The sequence below is a fragment of the Chiloscyllium plagiosum genome, unplaced genomic scaffold, assembly GCF_037043375.1.
Source record: "Chiloscyllium plagiosum isolate Xiang-an unplaced genomic scaffold, Cpla_swu_hap1 HiC_scaffold_12, whole genome shotgun sequence".
Classification (NCBI taxonomy): domain Eukaryota; kingdom Metazoa; phylum Chordata; class Chondrichthyes; order Orectolobiformes; family Hemiscylliidae; genus Chiloscyllium; species Chiloscyllium plagiosum.
This window is the reverse complement of record NW_028270150.1, coordinates 27,804,399-27,823,936: the sequence shown is the minus strand read 5'-3', so window position 1 is coordinate 27,823,936 and position 19,538 is coordinate 27,804,399. Positions and strand designations below refer to the sequence as shown.

The window sequence follows — 19,538 nt, the reverse complement described above, 5'->3', positions numbered from 1 at the left end:
TGTAGTCCTCTCTGCAGTCGCGGAGGTGGTTGGGTGGATGGCGATCTCAGAGGTGCTGTGGTTGGTTGTGGCTCCGGGCCATGTGGCAGCGTCAAGGGTGCAAGTGATGTCATTAATTGCCCCAGTGGTCATGGAAGGAGTCGCCTCATGGCTAATGGCATCTGGGTGGTTCCAGAGGCCAGGAGAAGGTTCTGGAAGGTTCAAGGAAACCTGTGTATGGAGGGAAGTACATGAAAGTTTGTTCACCTTTTGTTCTTTTATGTCTGATGCCGAAAAATACCGCTTGTTGAGCGCATGTATCCTTCTAAGGATGTAGAAATACAGTGGTCCACTGCAGATCTGGGAAAGTGTGGCTCTAAGCTGGGACAGGACTGACTGCAGGTAGAGTAGATGGCAGCGCATGGCTGATAGTGTGGAGCTTAGGATCCAGAAAGAGAATTGTTGTTGAAGGTTTTGGATTTGTAGCATGTACTGGGTATCCTGTTCAGGTCCAAACTGGGTTGGTCTGGATTGGTCCAGAGTACGTGTGGAATCAGATGGTTCCGTAGGCAGGTACTGAGGAAGGAGATGTGGCTGTGGTAGTGAGTCTGGTTGAGGATGTGGCTGAAGAGCATCTGGGCAGAAGAGAGGACTTGGGGAGTACAGTGAGAGAGGGACTCACTGAGATCTTTGAGGAGAGAGAAGGAGAACTTCAAGGTAGGCATCCTTGGAAGAGGCTTCGCAGTAAGGTTGAAATCAACCAGGAGAAAGTGAGGACTGCAGTTGCTGGAGATCAGAGTCGAGAGTGAGGTGCTGGAGAAGTACAGCAAGCCAGGCAGCATCCGAGGAGCAGGAGAATCAATGTTTCGGGCATAAGCCCTTCATCAGGAATGAAGCTTGTGGGTCGGGGCTGAGAGGTAAATGGGAGGGGGTGGGGTTTGGGGGAGGAAAGTAATAGGTGGATGAAGATGAGGGAAAGGGTGATAGGTCAGAGGAGACAGTGATGGTTTTTTCCAAGGTAGGCATCCTTAGAAGAGGCTTGGCAGCAGGAGCGCCTCATATTCCGTCTTGGGACTCTGCAACCACACGGGATAAATGTGGATTTCAACAGCTTCCTCATTTCCCTCCCCCCCACATTATCCCAGTCCCAAGCCTCCAAGTCGGTACTGCCCTCGGAACCATCCATCACTGTCCCTTCTGACCCATCACCTTCTGCCTCACCTTTGTCCACTTATTGCTTTCCCAGCTACCTCCCCCCAACCCCACCCCACTCCCATTTATCTCTCAGCCCCAACCCACAGGCTCTTCAAGCCTGCTCCACCATTCATCACGATCATGGCTGACCTTCCAATTTAATAGCCTAATTCTGCTTTCTCCCATAACCTTTGATCCCATTCATCCTGAGTGCTATATCTAGCTGCTTCTTGAATATATTCAAAGTTTTTGGCATTAACCAGTTCCTGTAGTAATGAAGTCCACAGGCTTACCAGTCTTTGGGTGAAGAAATATCTCCCCATCTCTGTCCTGAATGGTCTACCCTGAATCCTCACACTGTGACCCCTGGTTCTGGATGCACCTACTATTGGGAACCTGCATCTACCCTGTCTACTCCTGTTAGAATTTTATAAATCTCTATCAGATCCCCCCCTCATTTGTCTGAACTCCAGTGAAAACAATCCTAACTGGGTCAAGCTCTCTTCGTACGTCAGTCCCACCATCCCCAGAATCAGCCTGGTAAACCTTCACTGCACTCCCTTGAGAGCAAGAGCATCCTTCCTCAGAAAAGGAGACTGAAGTTGCATACAATATTCTCTGTGTGGCCTCACCAAGGCCCTGTATAGCTGCAACAACACATCCCTGCTCCTGTATTGAAAACCTTTCACAGTGAAGGCCAACATACCATTTGCCTCCTTTGCCACGTGCTGCCCCTGCATACTTGCCTTCAGCAACTGGTAAACAAGGATACCCAGGTCCCACTGCACATTCCCCTCTCTCAATTTACAGCCATTCAGGTAGTGATCTGCCTTCTTGTTTTTGCTTCCAAAGTGAATAACCTCACAATTATCCAAATTATACTGCATCTGTCATTGATTTGCCCGCTCATCTAACCTGTCCAGATCATGCTGTAGGATCTCTGCATCCTTATCACAGTTCACCGTCCCACCCAACTGGATATCGTCTGCAAACTTTTAAATTTACATTTTGTTCCCTTACCCAAATTATTAATGCATATTGTGAATAGCTGGGGTTCCAGCACCAATTCCTATGGCACCCCAGTAGTTAGTGCCTGCCAATTTGAGGAATTCTCCCGATAGCTTGTGGACCCATAGCTTTTTCAGTTATTAGGAGCCTAACTTTTCATGAAGCACCAGATACTAAAACCTCTCAAAAGCTGATGGATTTAATTAAGGAATATTCGAACGCCTAGCCTCCTTTAATTCTGAGATGCTATCAGATTTACTCAGCAATTCATGAACCAGGGAATCTGCATCAGGATTTTCGATTAGATTAAGGTGATTGGAAGAAACATGGAACTTTGATTTAACCCTTAATAAGATACTGAAAGACTGATCAGTATGTGGGATTAATGAAATAACTATGCAAAATCACCTACTATTTGAAGCCCACCTGGACTTCAAACAGGCACCACAACTGGTTTTATCATTGAATAATGCGACTAGTGATGCATATGAGTTCCAGGGTATTCTCATGTAAACAGAAACGCTCACTAGTCCAACTGAGCTTGGAGGCCACCACTTGAGTGAAGACAATTGCATCGCCTCACTCAGGACATATCCTGAATAGAAGGACTCCAGGAGAGCCCTCAGCCAAACCCCAAAGCAAAGCCAAGCCTTGGTCAAATGTTAAGAATTTTCTTCAGCAAGCCATCTTAGTTGCTATTAATATGTGGATTCAAGAGAATGAAAGTGTCCCACTGGGCTTAATTTGAGTGAGAAAAAAACTAGGCAGGTGTACAGAAGAGTGCTCACCCTGCAAGTCTGGTTTGGAATAGTTAAATTATTCAAATCGGAATAGATCAAAATAAACGTCTGGTTAAACGGTCACCCAATTCTAATGGAGGTCAAAACTGATGCAGCTGTTTTACTGATTGCAGAACCAGTCTTTCACTCTGGACTCCAACTCTTAAGTTTGTGCAAGACCTTGGCTAGACTGAGAACCTATACCAGGGAGCTTTTACAGATTACGGGTACAACTTCAGCTCCGTCTCTTATGAGAAGCAGTTGGTTCAGTTACCACTGATTGTAGTAAAAGGCTCGGGCCCAAGCTTGATGGGCAGAAATTGGTTGAGAAAAATTCACCTAGATGAGAAAATGGTGGCCTCAGTGAAGTCCTAATTAAGTACCAGGAAGCTTTTTTTAGGAAGGACTAGGGACTATCAAAAGAGCCAAGGCCACCTTGCATGTTGAACAGGAAGCAATTCCACAATTCTGCAAGGCCCGCCCAGTGCCCAGTGCCACTTGACAATGGACAAAAGTAGAGGCAGAAATCAGAAGGCTGGAACGTGAAGGAATCACCAAACCAGTCCCGTTTAAGGAATGAGCAGTTATAATCGTACCGATTGTGAAGTCCCACGGATTAATTCGTCTTTGTGAGGAACTTAAACAAACCTTGAACCTCTTTTCACAGCTGAATAACCATAGAGGATTTATATGCAAAACTGGTGGGGGAACTGTCCTTCACAAAGCTGGACATGAGCTATGTGTACTTGCAATTGCAGATACGTGAATGCTAGAAGTATGCTACAATTAATACTCATAAAGGTTTATACCAATATATGAGACTGATATTTGAGGTATTATCAGCTTATACAATTATTCAGTGGACAATGGAGAACATCTTACAAGGTCCACTCCAAATCACCAATTATTTAGATGATGCGCTAATAATAGGGAAGATCAATAAGGAGCACTTAGAGAACTTGGAAATAGTCCATAGATGTTTCACCCAGCCAGGCATGCACCTTAGAAGGGAATAATGTGTGTTCAAGGCAACCCAAGTGACCTACTTGGGCTATAAGTCAGGTTTCACACAGGAGAAGAGAAGGTGCCCCAGCTCCCACATCTGTACCAGAGCTTAGATCTTTCCTTAGGCTGCTGAATTATTATGGAAAGTTCATACATAACCTGGCCTCCATCCTGGCACCTTTGCACCAACTGTTAAAAAAGGGACTCTTAAAAATTAGAAACGGTCACGTAGCCAAGCCACAGCTTTCAGGGAGGTGAAGAAACAGCTATCATTCTCTCAGGCATTAGCATCTTATAATCTGGTATTGACATGTGATACCTCACCGTAAGACATCGGAGGAATTTTAGCTCATAGGTTGTCTAATGGAGAGGAACGCCCAATAGCATATGCATCTAGGAATTTGGCTATTGCAGAACGTAAATACGCCTAGATAGACTGCAGGCTGCAAACCATGGACGTTGATGCCCAGATTCTGAGCAACAGTCATGATGCCTTCATTCTGTGGGAGCCTGCTGTGCCAGCTGAAAGTGATCCATCATGGCAAATCAAAGGACATGGGCACTGGGTGAAGAGGGATATCTCTGAACAACTTGCCAATTAATCGTGATGTGCAATTCACATGCATAAGTGCAGTATGCATACAGTAACAAAATATTACCATACAACATGTAACAGAGCAGAGTATTAGCATGCTGAAATAATGGTTCACTTTCCTGCATCTCTATGGAGGAGATTGCAGTACTCATAGAGTGAGTGTCAGTCTTCCCAACAGTCTGCTGTGTGCTCAACAAGTTTACCATCATGAGATAGAAACCCTCACCACTCAGGGGGGAAAGATGATCAAGAAGGGATGAGCCAATTTAACAGCCCCTTTCCTGGCTGGGCTGTCTATGATGAACTCGTCCATGTACAATAAATGTAGCCGTAATTCCCAATTTAACAACAGTCCCAGACCTGGAGAAAGATTTTCTCGCGTTGAATCAGTAAGTGAAGGCATTCCTGACTTCTGAAAGTCAACCCATTCACTTGGACATTCTGTCTTTCAGAATCAGGCTGGTGTCATGCCCGCCACCTCACAATGAAGGCCACAGAACGGAAGTAGATGGATTTTTCTGTGAACGTTTCTGTTTACTGGGACATTGACCCAGTTCTGTATACTGTTGTTAAGTTCCCTTGTTCCATGACCTACACTTAGCCATGCTCCCCATGTATTCTCCAGGCCTCTAATCTATCTTCCATTCACAGGCATCCAGTCGCCACTAGTGCAGAGCCAATGAGTTATATAATAACACTAGGAGTTTTTGAAATGATATGAAAAAAACAGCCATTCAAAACTGCTCTTGGAAATCATAACCCTTTTTGCAGTTCATAATCTGTCAATCAAAAACACAGTCATTGAGATACACCTCTTTAAATAACTCTCATCTCAGCTACATACTAATCTCTCAAAATCAACAAATGATGATTCAAAAACATTTAATCCAATTAACTTCTTATAGTTCAATCAACCAAAGCACATAGTCCCTTTCACAGTGTTTCAACAACACTGCTGAGCTAAGTTCTTTAATGAAGTTTGGAACTCAGCCATGCATCCATAATAGGATTGCATTGCCAAATTGAATAAACCATAGTGCTCAACACAATGGACCATTTAAAGTTACATGGCATGATATCCAACCATTTTCTCCTTTATTTCAAAGTCTTAAAGGAGTTTTTTCTGTGATGTCAGTCTTCTAGTCCATGTTGAAGAAGCAAACTGTAGGACACTCTTCCTGGACTACTTCACAACAATGTTGACTCTAGAACAATCTTCCCAAGCTGCTTCACTGTGATGCTGATTACAAGATGCTCTGAAGATGATCAGATTACCCATGATTGCATTGACTATAATATATAGGAGAAGAGGCAGGCCATTCAGCCCATCACATTTCCTCCACCATTCAATAAGGACTTTCCTGCCTTTTCTCCATAACTTTTGGTTCTCTCATGGATGAAAAATCTTTTTTCTCTTTGTTTTGAATGTACTTAAAGATCCAGCCTCCACACAAAAATTGCACAAATTCACTGTCCTTTGAGAGAGACTGCTTACCTCTGTATTAAATATGTGAACCCTTATTCTGAAAATATGCTCTTTTCTGCACTCTCCCACAAGGGAAAAACAGCCTTCTGTATCTACCCTGTCAATATCTCTAGAAATCTTGTGTGGTCAACTTTCATTCTTTTATAGTCTACTCAACCTGTCCTCATAAGATAGTTTTTAATTTCACTGCCCCAATGCCAGTATACCTTTCCTTAGATAAAGGGAGCAAAACTCCACAGCATTCCAGCTATGGTCTGACTAGTGCCTTGTATAGTTTCAGAAAAAAACTTCTGTATTTTTATACTCCAACTAGAGGGCACAGGTTTAAGGTGAGAGGGGAAAGATTTAAAAAGGACCTGAGGGGTACCTTTTTTACGTAGAGGGTGGTGCGTGTACAGAACAAGATGCCAGAGGAAGTGCTGGAGGTGGGTACAATTACAGAACAATTTTGATTATCTGAATGAGACAGGCGGGGAATATTCGGGTAACTGATTGTTCAGATAACGGATAATGTTTTTATGGGACCTTGAGACCTTGTTTGGATAATCCGAAATTCGAATAATTGATGTTCGGATAACCAAGGTTCTTCTGTATAATACTTAAAAGGCCTCTGGATGGGTATATGACTAGAAAGGGTTTAGAGGGATATGGCCAAACACTGGCAAATGGAACTAGATCAGATTGGGATGTCTGTTCGGCATGAACGAGTTGGACCGTAGGATCTGTTTTAGTGCTGTATGACTCTATGACTCCCAATCAAAGAAGTTTAGCATCTGTTCATCCCAATTAAAGCTTGAAAAAGTTTCTGAACTTCAACCACTGAAAACTGCAGTATCCAAATATCTAATTTAAATCATATTGTCAATACTATTCTGTGTAGAAGAGACTTTATTCACTGGATAGTGCTCAAAACCATATGAACACTTGCACAATGCTGTTCTATTTAACTGTAAATTACTCTTTCAGGCCAGACCCCAAGAAGTAATTGCTGTATTAAAATATTTCAAATCAGCATAGACTATTACATGACATTTGAAGTTAGCAAGATCTTTTAAGCTTAACAGTTAAAGGTACTGAAAACAACAAATGCTGGAAATCGCAGTGGGTCAGTTAGCATCCATGGAGAGAGAGAGAAAGCTAAAGTTGAGTCTAGAAAGCTCTTCATCAGAGACATAATGTTTTCAGTACAGTATCCAGCATCTGCAATAATTTTCTCAATAACAATTAAAGGCTCCTGATTCTCCAACAAGTAATCTCCAAGGTTCATGAATTGATTTCCCTGCCGTTGTTTCCACAGCCTTCAGAAATCTATCCATCTCAATTAAAAGAAAATGTGATGGAAAGGCTTTCATTCTAATAGAGCTTTGTATTTCTAATTAGTTTAGAAATATTACTGTTGATCTCTTGCCTAACTCATTGAATTGGTTTTATTGTCATGTGCACTCAAATGAGTGCAGTGAAAAGCTTGTAATGTCATTGCTTTGGCACCATCTTATGTACAGGCTATCTGGGTATAGTTACTTAAGTATGTGGCACAGTCTTGAAAGAACGATAAATATAAGTAAGTACTCGAATTTTAGTCTTTTCACCAAGTCTGTGCCAGCACGAGCCTTCAGACCGCCTGAGCCAAGTCTCTAGACAATGCTAGGTTTCAAACCTCAATATCTCGCTTCCAGTCTGCAAAGGCCTCACCTCTCCACGTCAGCCTGTCCTGGGACTCACCACACCCACATCAGCCTATTCTGTGACTCACCTCCAGGACCCAACTTGCCAGCAATGGCCTTCAGTCTGGAGTCACCTCCTTCATTCCCCTCCAGGTAAGTGTGAGTTAGAAGTTTGAGAAAAAAAGAGAATAAAAGAAAAAGAATGGGCAGCACAGAGGAATTCCAGCTGGTGCATCCTACCTTGCTGCCATCTTGAATCACAATGATAGGTCAGAAATAACTCATGTCTCAGCATTGCAAGCCCAAAATGCCCTTTTTAATCCAAATTATTGGCCAATAAAAGTCTGTTTCCACCCTGGTCACAATTTTTAAATTCAGGTCAGGGATAGAGGGGAAGCCTGTAGGCTAGGATATCAGGCCTTCCTGAAGAAGGGCTTATGCCCGAAACGTCGATTCTCCTGTTCCCTGGATGCTGCCTGACCTGCTGCGCTTTTCCAGCAACACATTTTCGGCTAGGATATCAGGCAAGAAAGAGCGTTATTCATTTGTGGACCACACAAGGTGTGCTTCCCAATCTCCCAGGAGTCCCTGAACTCCCTCACTGCTGCTCTCTCAAGTGCCCCCCCCCAACTGGAATGACCTACAACCTGGCCTCCAGCACCTTGTTCTGTATAACTGTATAGTCCCAGCAGTGAGCACTGCTCCCGAGGCACTGCCAGGACTAGAGAGATTTGCTAGGCAATCATGTGGCCAACAGCTCGCTGAGATGGGACTTTGTCCCAAGATGGAGGCAAAAAGTCTGCCTTCAGCCAATTACCACTCTGTGGAAGGAAATCCCACCATCCATTTGTTCTAGCCACAACGTTTTGGTGGCTGATTGCTAGTTCCTAAAACATTGCCAATCATCAGCCTTATTAATATACTTTACATCATATTAAGCTTCATATTAATTATCCATAACATTCAATAACATTTCCTGTCCACAATATTCCTATTTATGTATTATGCGGATGCATACATGTATATCTATTTGTATATTTCTTGCTGAGTTGTTTTTTAATGGAATGGAATTTTATTGAATATGTTGAAATGTTTATTTGTTGTACCTTTTGATCTATTGACTGAATCAAACAAAGCCAGCCCCATTCCGTTATCTATGTTATTGACTTTACTTAAGTTTGCCTTTGCTTGAAATGATAATATGCCACTTTCAGACTTAATGTTGAATTTAAATATGATCACGTTTTTCGCACTGGATCTTTTACTATTACCATTCACAAGATGCGCTGCAGAATTCATCAAAACTCCTTAGACAGCACCTTCCAAATCTGCAGCCACTTCCATTTAGAAGATCAAAGTCAGCAGAAAATTGGAAACATCATCTCCTGGAAGTTTCCCTCCAAGCCATTCACCATTCTGACCTGGAAATGTTTCACCTTTCCTTCAGTGGTGTTGGGTCAATATCTTGGAATTTCCTCCCTCAGAGCATTATGGGTCTATCTACAGCCCTTGGACCACGGAAGTTTAAGATGGCACGACCACCTTTTCAAGAGCAACTAGGGATGAGTAATAAATGCTGCCCTATCCAGCAACACCCACATCCCATGAGTAAGTAAAAAAAACATGAGATTACTAATCAATTCTGCTTTATTGCACAATACTAAATTAATGTTATTCCTAGTTGGTTCCATAACATAGTGTTCCAGGTAAATATCACCAAAACATTTTACAAATTCATCTTCTATTTGATCCATGAAGTGTCTTTGAACATTAAGCTGCCCCCACAATTACTGTATTGCCATTGTTGTGGGCCCAATTATTTCTTGCTTAATGAACTCCAAGATGTCAGGGACTGAGCTGAATGTTGCTGTTGTTATTTTATCTATTTACAATGACCCACTCTCCCATCTACTCACATCTTTATAGCTTTCTGCACTGCTGCGAGAAATGTTCTTGTGGCTTGTGAAATATCAACGTTTCATTTCAGCCAAGTTATGCCGGCAAGATAGGCAGATGGAAGCTGATCCCAAGCAGGGCTCAAAATCACAAATGTGATTGTGAAACAATGCAAGCAATAAACCAGTTTGATAACATGTAGCCAGAAATCTGACAAACAAAGGAACAAAAACACAGCACAATGCAAAACCAGCCTTGATGTTTTAAAGAGTACTAAGGCTTTGCAGTGTTCTTCTACACAAAAACCCAATTTCAACTCAGACTCCCAGATACTTATAGATTCCTTGAATCGCATAGCACAGAAAGATGTTCACAGGCCTGATTTGGTTCCTTAAAGGATCTATTCCATTAATGCCTCTCCCCTGCTTGCTTCCTATCGTCTTGAATTTCATTTTTCTCCCTCAAGTATTTATATAATTTCCTTTTGAATGTTATTATTGAATCTGATTACTGCTCAAACAAATTTCTCCTTAATTATCTTCTGGTGTTTTTGCCAATAATGTTAATGTCTCTTCTGATTTCAACTCCTACCAACGGAAACAGTTTCGCCTTACTTATTCTATCAAAACACATCATGGTTTTGAATATATCAATCTTCCATAAGACCATAAGATGTAGGAACTGAAGTAGGCCATTCCATCCATTATTCAATGAGATCATGGCTAACCTTGCTCAAATCTGCTTTCCTGTTTTCTCCAAATCAATTAAGCTTTTTAACCCTTTAACCTTCCCGTTAAACTTCCCTGTTCTGAGGAGAATAATCCAGTCTTTCAATCACTTGCATATATATATATATTTGATGCCAACTATCTAGCACCTGAGAAGGCTTTGACTTGCATCTCTTCTTCAGGTGATTGTTTGGATTCTCTCAGTAGAGTCACTTTGCAACCAGTTTTTAATCTCATGGACTTGATGACATCACCATGGTCTGCAGTCTTATTTGGCATAATGACATTTTGTTTGAATATGTATTCCTTTAGCATTTTTGTACCATTTTCCCCATCATAGATTGTGATCCAGCCACAGATAACATCAATTCCAAATATCGAGATAATGCAAATATATGAATGCATTAGTTAGGAGCAGGAGTAGGCCATTCAACCCCTCAACCCTGCTGCACCATTTGATAATATGATCTGACTGTGGCCTCAACTCTACTTTCCTGTCTACTCCCTTGACCTTCTTGTCCATTAAGGATCAATTTAACTCAGCCTTAAAAATGTTCAATCACCCAGTTCCACTGCTGTCTATGGCAGAGAATCCCACACACTAATGACTGACTAAAACAGAAAAAAATTCTCTTCACATCTGTCTTAAATGAAAGATCTCTTATTTGATGGAACTGAATTTAACATAGTTAATTTTGGAAATTGCAGTTCAGCATGGAGGTATGAAGTATAACATTGTTAGTCCCCTAAGAGCAGTAGAACAATGTTGAAGGGAGTCAAGTCACAAAATGGAAAATAAAAGAAGAAAATAATCAGACACTGAAAGTCTGTTACGAAACATAAAAAGCAAAGTTAATGTTTCAGGGAGGTGTGCTTCAATTCTGTAGACTTGTTGAGCTCAAATATTAGCTTCTTAACTCCACAGGTGTATCTGATCTGTTGTGTTTTGCAGCATTTTTTTTCTTTTCACTAAGACAGTAGTGGAGATATTTGAGTTCATGACAGAAAAAGGTGTTGGGCTACTTAAGATGACATGATCTATGGGATACTAGTGAATAAGGGCAAAGGAGTTGATGTTGACTGAAGTCAAGGAAATAATCTACAAGGATTTAGATGAACGTTCATGTACAGTTCAGAGACAGATAATAATATTTTTGAAGAGTTAGTTAAAAATCACACAACACCAGATTATAGTCCAACAGGCTTATTTGGAAACACTGCCTTTCTTCAGGTGATGGTGATGGTGGAGTTAGGTAGTGATGTGTTCTGTAAGAGAACACATTGTTTTATTTTTGGACTGGTATTGAAAATGAGAAAGATGGACATTGCCTTTGAAATGAAGGAATGTACAAGGCCTTAATGTGCAGCTTGTTAAAACAAATGAAGCTGTCTAACTCATACAAGACAATGTATTTTTTTGGGGACATTGAATCCAGACAAATTGGTACCATTTGTTGTGAGTTCAGAAGAGCTCAGCATAGCAATAGTCCTCTGATGGGTCCAGCTGTACTTTAACACAAATAAGACCATACAACATAGGAGCAGAAATTAGGCCATTCAGCCCATTGAATCTGTTAGATCATAGAACATAGAACATAGAACAATACAGCACAGAACAGGCCCTTCGGCCCACGATGTTGTGCCGAACATTTGTCCTAGCTTAAGCACCTATCCATGTACCTATCCAATTGCTGCATAAAGGTCACCAATAATTCTGACTCTGCCACTCCCACAGGCAGCGCATTCCATGCCCCCACCACTCTCTGGGTAAAGAACCTACCCCTGACATCCCCCCTATACCTTCCACCCTTCACCTTAAATTTATGTCCCCTTGTAACACTCTGTTGGACCCGGGGATAAAGGTTCTGACTGTCTACCCTATCTATTCCTCGGATCATCTTATAAACTTCTATCAAGTCACCCCTCATCCTTCGCCGTTCCAATGAGAAAAGGCCTAGCACTCTCAACCTATCCTCGTATGACCTATTCTCCATTCCAGGCAACATCCTGGTAAATCTTCTCTGCACCCTCTCCAAAGCTTCCACATCTTTCCTAACGTGAGGCGACCAGAACTGCACACAGTACTCCAAATGTGGCCTAACCAAGGTCCTGTACAGCTACAACATCACTTCACGACTCTTGAATTCAATCCCTCTGCTAATGAACGCTAATACACCATAGGCCTTCTTACAAGCTCTACTCACCTGAGTGGCAACTTTCAAAGATCTATGAACATAGACCCCAAGATCTCTCTGCTCCTCCACCTTACTAAGAACCCTACCGTTAACCCTGTATTCCGCATTTTTATTTGTCCTTCCAAAATGGACAACCTCACACTTGACAGGGTTGAACTCCATCTGCCACTCCTCAGCCCAACTCTGCATCATTTCTAAGTCCCTTTGCAGCTGACAACAGCCCTCCTCACTATCCACAACTCCACCAATCTTCGTATTATCTGCAAATTTACTGACCCACCCTTCGACTCCCTCTTCCACGTCATTAATAAAAATTACAAACAGCAGAGGACCCAGAACTGATCCCTGCGGAACTCCACTTGTAACTGAGCTCCAGGCTAAGTATTTACCATCTACCACCACTCTCTGACTTGGACCGGTTAGCCAGTTTTCTATGCAACTGGCCAAATTTCCCTCTATCCCATGCCTCCTGACTTTCCGCATAAGCCTACCATGGGGAACCTTATCAAATGCCTTACTAAAATCCATGTACACTACATCCACTGCTCTACCCTCATCCACATGCTTGGTCACCTCCTCAAAGAATTCATTAAGACTTGTAAGGCAAGACCTACCCCTCACAAATCCGTGCTGGCTGTCCCTAATCAAGCAGTGTCTTTCCAGATTCTCATAAATCCTATCCCTCAGTACCCTTTCCATTACTTTGCCTACCACCGAAGTAAGACTAACTGGCCTGTAATTCCCGGGGTTATCCCTATTCCCTTTTTTGAACAGGGGCACAACATTCGCCACTCTCCAGTCCCCTGTTGACAGTGAAGACGAAAAGATCATTGCCAACGGCTCTGCAATTTCCTCTCTTGCTTCCCACATAATCCTAGGATATATCCCGTCAGGCCCGGGGGACTTGTCTATCCTCAAGTTTTTCAAAATGCCCAACACATCTTCCTTCCTAACAAGTATCTCTTCTAGCTTACCAGTCCATTTAACACTCTCCTCTTCAACAATACTGTCCCTCTCATTTGTAAATACTGAAGAAAAGTACTCATTCAAGACCTCTCCTATCTCTTCCGACTCAATACACAGTCTCCCACTACTGTCCTTGATCGGACCTACTCTCGTTCTCGTCATTCTCATGTTTCTCACAGATGCATAAAATGCCTTGGGGTTATCCTTGATCCTACCCGCCAAAGATTTTTCATGCCCTCTCTTAGCTCTCCTAATCCCTTTCTTCAGCTCCCTCCTGGCTATCGTGTATCCCTCCAACGCTCTGTCTGAACCTTGTTTCCTCAACCTTATGAAAGCCTCCTTCTTCCTCTTTACAAGACATTCAACCACCCTCATCAACCAAGGTTCCCTCACACAACCATCTCTTTCCTGCCTGACAGGTACATACATATCAAGGACACGTCATATCCGTTCCTTGAAAAAGTTCCACATTTCCACGACATCATTCCCTGACAGCCTATGCTCCCAACTTATGCTCCTCAGATCCTGTCTTACAGCATCATATTTACCCTTCCCCCAATTGTAAAACCTACCCTGTTGCGCGCACCTATCTCCCTCCATAACCAAGGTGAAAGTCACAGAATTGTGGTCACCATCACCAAAATGTTCACCCATTAACAAGCCCATCACTTGTCCTGGTTCGTTACCGAGTACCAAATCCAATATGGCCTCCCCTCTGGTCGGACAATCTACATACTGAGTTAGAAAAGCTTCCTGGACACACTGCACAAATACCGCCCCATCCAATCTACTTGATCTAATGAGCTTCCAATCAATATTTGGGAAGTTGAAATCGCCCATGACTACTACCCTGTGGCTTCTGCACCTTTCCAAAATCTGTTTCCAAATCTGTTTCTCCACATCTCTGCTGCTATTGGGGGGCCTACAGTAAACACCCAACAAGGTGACTGCTCCTTTCCTATTTCTGACTTCAGCCCATTCTACCTCCAAAGGCAGATCCCCCTCGAATTGCCTTTCTGCAGCCGTTATACCATTTCTAATTAGCAACGCCAACCCCCTCCTTTTTTACCATCCTCCCTAATCTTACTGAAACATCTGTAACCAGGAACCATTCCTGTCCCTCTTCTATCCACGTTTCCGTGATGGCCACAACATCGTAGTCCCAGGTACCAATCCACGCCTTAAGTTCACCCACCTTATTTCTGAAACTCCTTGTGTTGAAGTATACACACTTGAACCCATCTCTGTGTCCGCAAGTATTCCCTGTCAGTGCTACCTTCTCCACAGCCTCCCTACATTCCTGGACATCCTGACAAACAGCTAGCCTACTTGCTGGACTACAAGTCTGGATCCCATCCCCCTGCCAAATTAGTTTAAACCCCCCCGAAGAGTGCTAGCAAACCTACCTCCCAGGATATTGGTGCCCTTCTGGTTTAGGTGCAACCCATCCTGCTTGTACAGGTCCCACCTTCCCCAGAATGCAGTCCAATTGTCCAAATACCTGAAGCCCTCCCTCCTACACCATCCTTGCAGCCACGTGTTCAACTGCACTCTCTCCCTATTCCTTGCCTCACTGTCACGTGGCACCGGCAACAACCCAGAGATGACGACTCTGTCCGTCCTAGCTTTTAGCTTCCAGCCTAACTCTCTGAGCTCCTGAATGATCTCCCCACCCTTCTTCCTACCTATGTCGTTGGTGCCAACGTGCACCACGACTTCTGGCTGCACACCCTCCCCCTTAAGGATTCTGAAGACACGGCCCGAGACGTCTCGGACCCTGGCACCCGGGAGGCAACAAACCATCCGAGAGTCTCGCCCATGTCCACAGAACCGCCTGTCTGTCCCTCTAACTATAGAGTCTCCTATAACTATCGCTCTCCTCCTCTCCCCCTTTCCCTTCTGAGCCTCAGAGACAGACTTCGTGCCAGAGACCCGGTCACTGCAGCTTACCCCTGCTAGGCCTTCCCCCCCCCAACAGTATCCAAAGCGGTATACTTATTGTTGAAGGGAACGACCACAGGGGATCCCTGCACTGCCTGCTTCCTCCCCTTCCCACGTCTAACTGTTACCCAGCTACCTCTGTTCTCTGGCGTAACTATGTCCCTGTAGCTTCTATCTATCACTCTCTCAGCCTCTCGAATAATCCTCAGTTCATCCAACTCCAGCTCCAGTTCCCTAACGCATTCTGTGAGGAGCTGGAACTGACTGTATTTCCTGCAGATGAAGTCAGCAGGAACATCGTTGGTCACCCCTACCTCAAACATCCTGCAGGAGGAACATTCCACTGCCTGTGCTGCCATTACTCTACACTTAGTTTCCAAAACAAGAACACTGAGTAGCTTACCTGTGGACTTTAAAGTTAGGCTAGAGGAGGAGGATGGGAGGGAGGCTCTACTTATTTGAGTGGGTGTGTTCTAGACCCCAGGCTACTTTGTAGGGCCTGGGGTCTAGAACACACCCACTCAAATAACAATCACTTACCTTCCCAACCAGCTTTGCGCTCCAACTTCACTTCCGCCCATTCAATCATGGCTGATAGGTTTTGCAACCCAATTTTCCCACTTTCTCCATGTAACCTTTGATCCCCTTAGCAATCAAGAACTTATCCATCATTGTTTTAAATATACTCAATCCTGTGACAGAAATACAAACAGGCAAGCAAGGAAACCTCCAAGAGATAGCTGCATCAAAATTTCTCTCTCTGTCCCCTTTGTCTGGAAAGATGCTCGCTCCAAATCTCTATCCAAAGAGCAGCAAAACTATATTCACAAACATTGAAATAAATAATTCTAAAACCAAAGGAAAAGTCTCTGTATCCAACTGAACAACCAGTGACCTAAAGAATAATCATTACTGTGCAGTTTAAACCACGGCATGATCAAAGAACTGGCAAATTAGAAAATAATTGAAATCAAACCTTCAAGCTTTGTGATTTGGGCCGATGATTCAGAACTGTGTTTCCCTGACACTCTTTTCTCCTCATAATATTTTTGCCTTGTCTTCTTCTTTTTGTCTGCCTGAGGCAAGTTGAAAGCAGTAGAGCCAAAGTTGTATAGTCATGGATTAGCAATTAATTTTTCCTTTCTCCTGTATTTGTTCAGAAAATCAGTTATCTAAAAACAATGCTTGTTAGTGAGGGAAAAAAAAGTGTGCATTTCTTCTAACCTGTATTAAACATAATGTAAATTGGGCTTTTGGTAGTTTAATTAAATATACACATTTGTGGTGACTGTGGGAGCAGTGAGGCGCTGTATTAGCGCACTCGCACAAGCCAGTCATGACAATGCAAAGACAGAGTGTAGCAAAGGGAGAAGCACAAATGAAACATAGAAATGAGAATTATGTTGCAGACGTGATGGCTGCAGTTCTGGATATGATGAAACATACAGTTAAATTAATCTGTCTGAGTGAAGGGGTGGGCATGAAATTCTTACAGAATGCAAGTAAGTTTATCAAAGTGATGGTTGGATACCTTCCAAACATTTTCAATGGTGTTCAATGAACAGAATGTATATTAAAAAGAATCAATTAATGCAACAGCAACATACGGCCTGAAGATATGGGAGTGAAGTAGGCCATTCAGGCTATCCCCTCCATGTGCCAATGAATTTATGATTGATCTGATAACCCTCAACTCCACTTTCCTGCCTTTTTATTATAACTCTTGATTCCCTTACTGATTAAAATTTGTCAACCTCAGCCTTGAATATACATAACAACACTGCCTTGATGGCCCCCCCACAATAAAAAATTCCATTGACTCTCGACCCTCTAAGAGAGAAGAAACCCCTTTATTCTGAGATTATGCCCTTTGGTCCTAAACTTTCCCACGAAGGGAAACAACCCTTCCATCTCTAACCTGTTAAGTCCCCAAATAATCTTGCATGATTCAAAAGGACATCTCTTAATCTTCTAGACGCCAGTTAATACAGGCTCATCTACTCAATCTCTCTTCATAAGGCAGTCCCTCCATGCCCTGTATCATCCTAGTGTACTTTCTCTGCCCTGTCTCCAATACCAGTATGTCTTTCCTTAGAAAAGGGGCCCAAAACTGGCCACAGTATTCCAGCTATGGTCTATCTAGTGCCTTACACTAAACTTTCCTACTTCTGTGCTACATTCCCTTGAAATAAAGGCCAACAGTCCATTTTATTCCCTATTATCTGCTGAATTTGGAGGCTAGGTTTTTGTGATTCGTGGATGAGGATTCCCAAATCCCTCTGTTGTGTGGCTCTCTGCAGTCTTAAATAATCCTATAAAATAATAATATTAAATAATATTCATAGAAACATAGAATATAAGAGGGAGAGTAAGTAATTCAGTCCTTCAATTCCTCCTATCCCATATTTCATCATCCAATGTTATCATAGTTGATAATCCAATTCAGCGCCCTGTACTGGCTTTCTCCCCATATGTTTTGATCCCTTTATTCCTAAGACTACATCGACCTCTTTCTTGAATGTCTCCAACATTTTGGCCTCAGCTGCTTCTTGCGACAGAGAATTCCACAACCTAACCATTCTCTGGGTAAAGAAATATCTTCTCATCTTTATCCTAAAAGCCCTACCCCTCACCCTTAGACTGTGACACCCCGGGCATCAGGAACATTCATGTTCCATCAAACCTGTGCAATCCTGATAACACTTTCTAGTTTTCTATCAGATCCCTCCCTCCCCGCTATTCTTGTAAACTCTAAATAATGGCATTCTAATTCAGCGTCTCCCCATGTCCCTTCAAGAATTAGTTTCGTAAATCTTTGCTGCACTCCCTCTATAGCCAAAATAACCAACATCAGATAAGGAGACCAAAACTGGACACAATATTCCAGGTGTGGCCTTACCAATGCCCTGTGTAGGTGCAGTAAGGCATCCTTGCTCCTGTACTCAGATTCTGTTGTGATGAAAGTCAACTGTTTGCCTTCTTTACTGCTGCACCACTCTCTCTCCCAATGTATTGTCTTTCAGATAATAATCTGCCTGCCTGTTTTCCCTACCAGGGAGGATAGCCCACATTTATCCTCATTGTACTGTATTCATCGTGTTTTTGCCCACTTTCTTAACTTGTTCAAATCATCCTGAACCTTCCCTGGATCCCCCTCACAACTCACCCTCCATCCAGCTTTGTTCATCTGCAAAGTTAGGGAGCTCCCCTCTTCTTCCTGCCAAAGTGCATACCCTCATAGTTCCCAACAATATATTCCACTTGTATTCATGTAGCAAATCTTCATAATAAAGTGTTTCAAGGTGCTTCATATGAGCATTTCAAAATATGATATGCAGTCACATCATTACATAGGGCCAGCATGGTAACTCAGTGGTTAGCACTGCTGCCTTACAGCACCAGGGACCCAGGTTCGATTCCACCCTCGGATACCCGTCTGTATGAAGTTTGCATGTTCTCCCCGTGTCTGCATGGGTTTCCTTCTGATGCTCTGGTTTCCTTCCACGGTCCAAAGATATACAAGTTAGGTGGATTGGCCATGGAAATGACAGGGTTATAGGGATGTGGTGGGTCTGGATGGGATGCTGTTCAGAGGGTTAGTATGGGCCAAATGGCCTGTTTCCACACTGTTCTGATTCTATGATTAGATCAGATGCATTACCGCTCAGTCGAAGAGCAATCTTTTAAAAAGTGTTTTACAACAAGAAAAGGAAGGTCAAGACACAGACAGGTTTAGTGAGATAATTCCACAGCCTAGGCAGCTGCAAGCATGATAAACAACAGTGCAGTGCTGATTTTGAAGGATATTCATGAGTCCGGAACTGGATACCTTCGAGGATTATAGGGCTGGTCAAGATTTTAGGGATAGGGAGGGTCAAGGCCATGGAGACGTTTAAAAACAAGGATGAGAATTTTAAAAGCAGGCGATGGTGTACACCAGGGAGCGAGGGTGTGTCAATGGAATCCGCTTCAAATTCGGTCATGGCAAGCAAAGATTTGAATTATACAAATTCATACAGAATAGAAGGTGACAGATCAACCAAGCATGCAGAATAGACACAGCTGAATGCATGAATGAAGATTACAACAGCAGTTGAACTAA

General features: G+C 42.9%; 1 long non-coding RNA gene across 1 annotated transcript in view; it reads left to right on the top strand.

The window, feature by feature from the left end:
* The first annotated feature begins 8,903 nt into the window (after nucleotides 1-8,903).
* The window catches only part of LOC122555355 (uncharacterized), a 74,483-nt gene continuing 63,848 nt past the window's right edge, over nucleotides 8,904-19,538 (top strand). The window contains exon 1 of the long non-coding RNA XR_015758819.1: nucleotides 8,904-9,318. This is a non-coding gene — a long non-coding RNA (uncharacterized LOC122555355). The remainder of the gene's footprint in view (nucleotides 9,319-19,538) is intronic.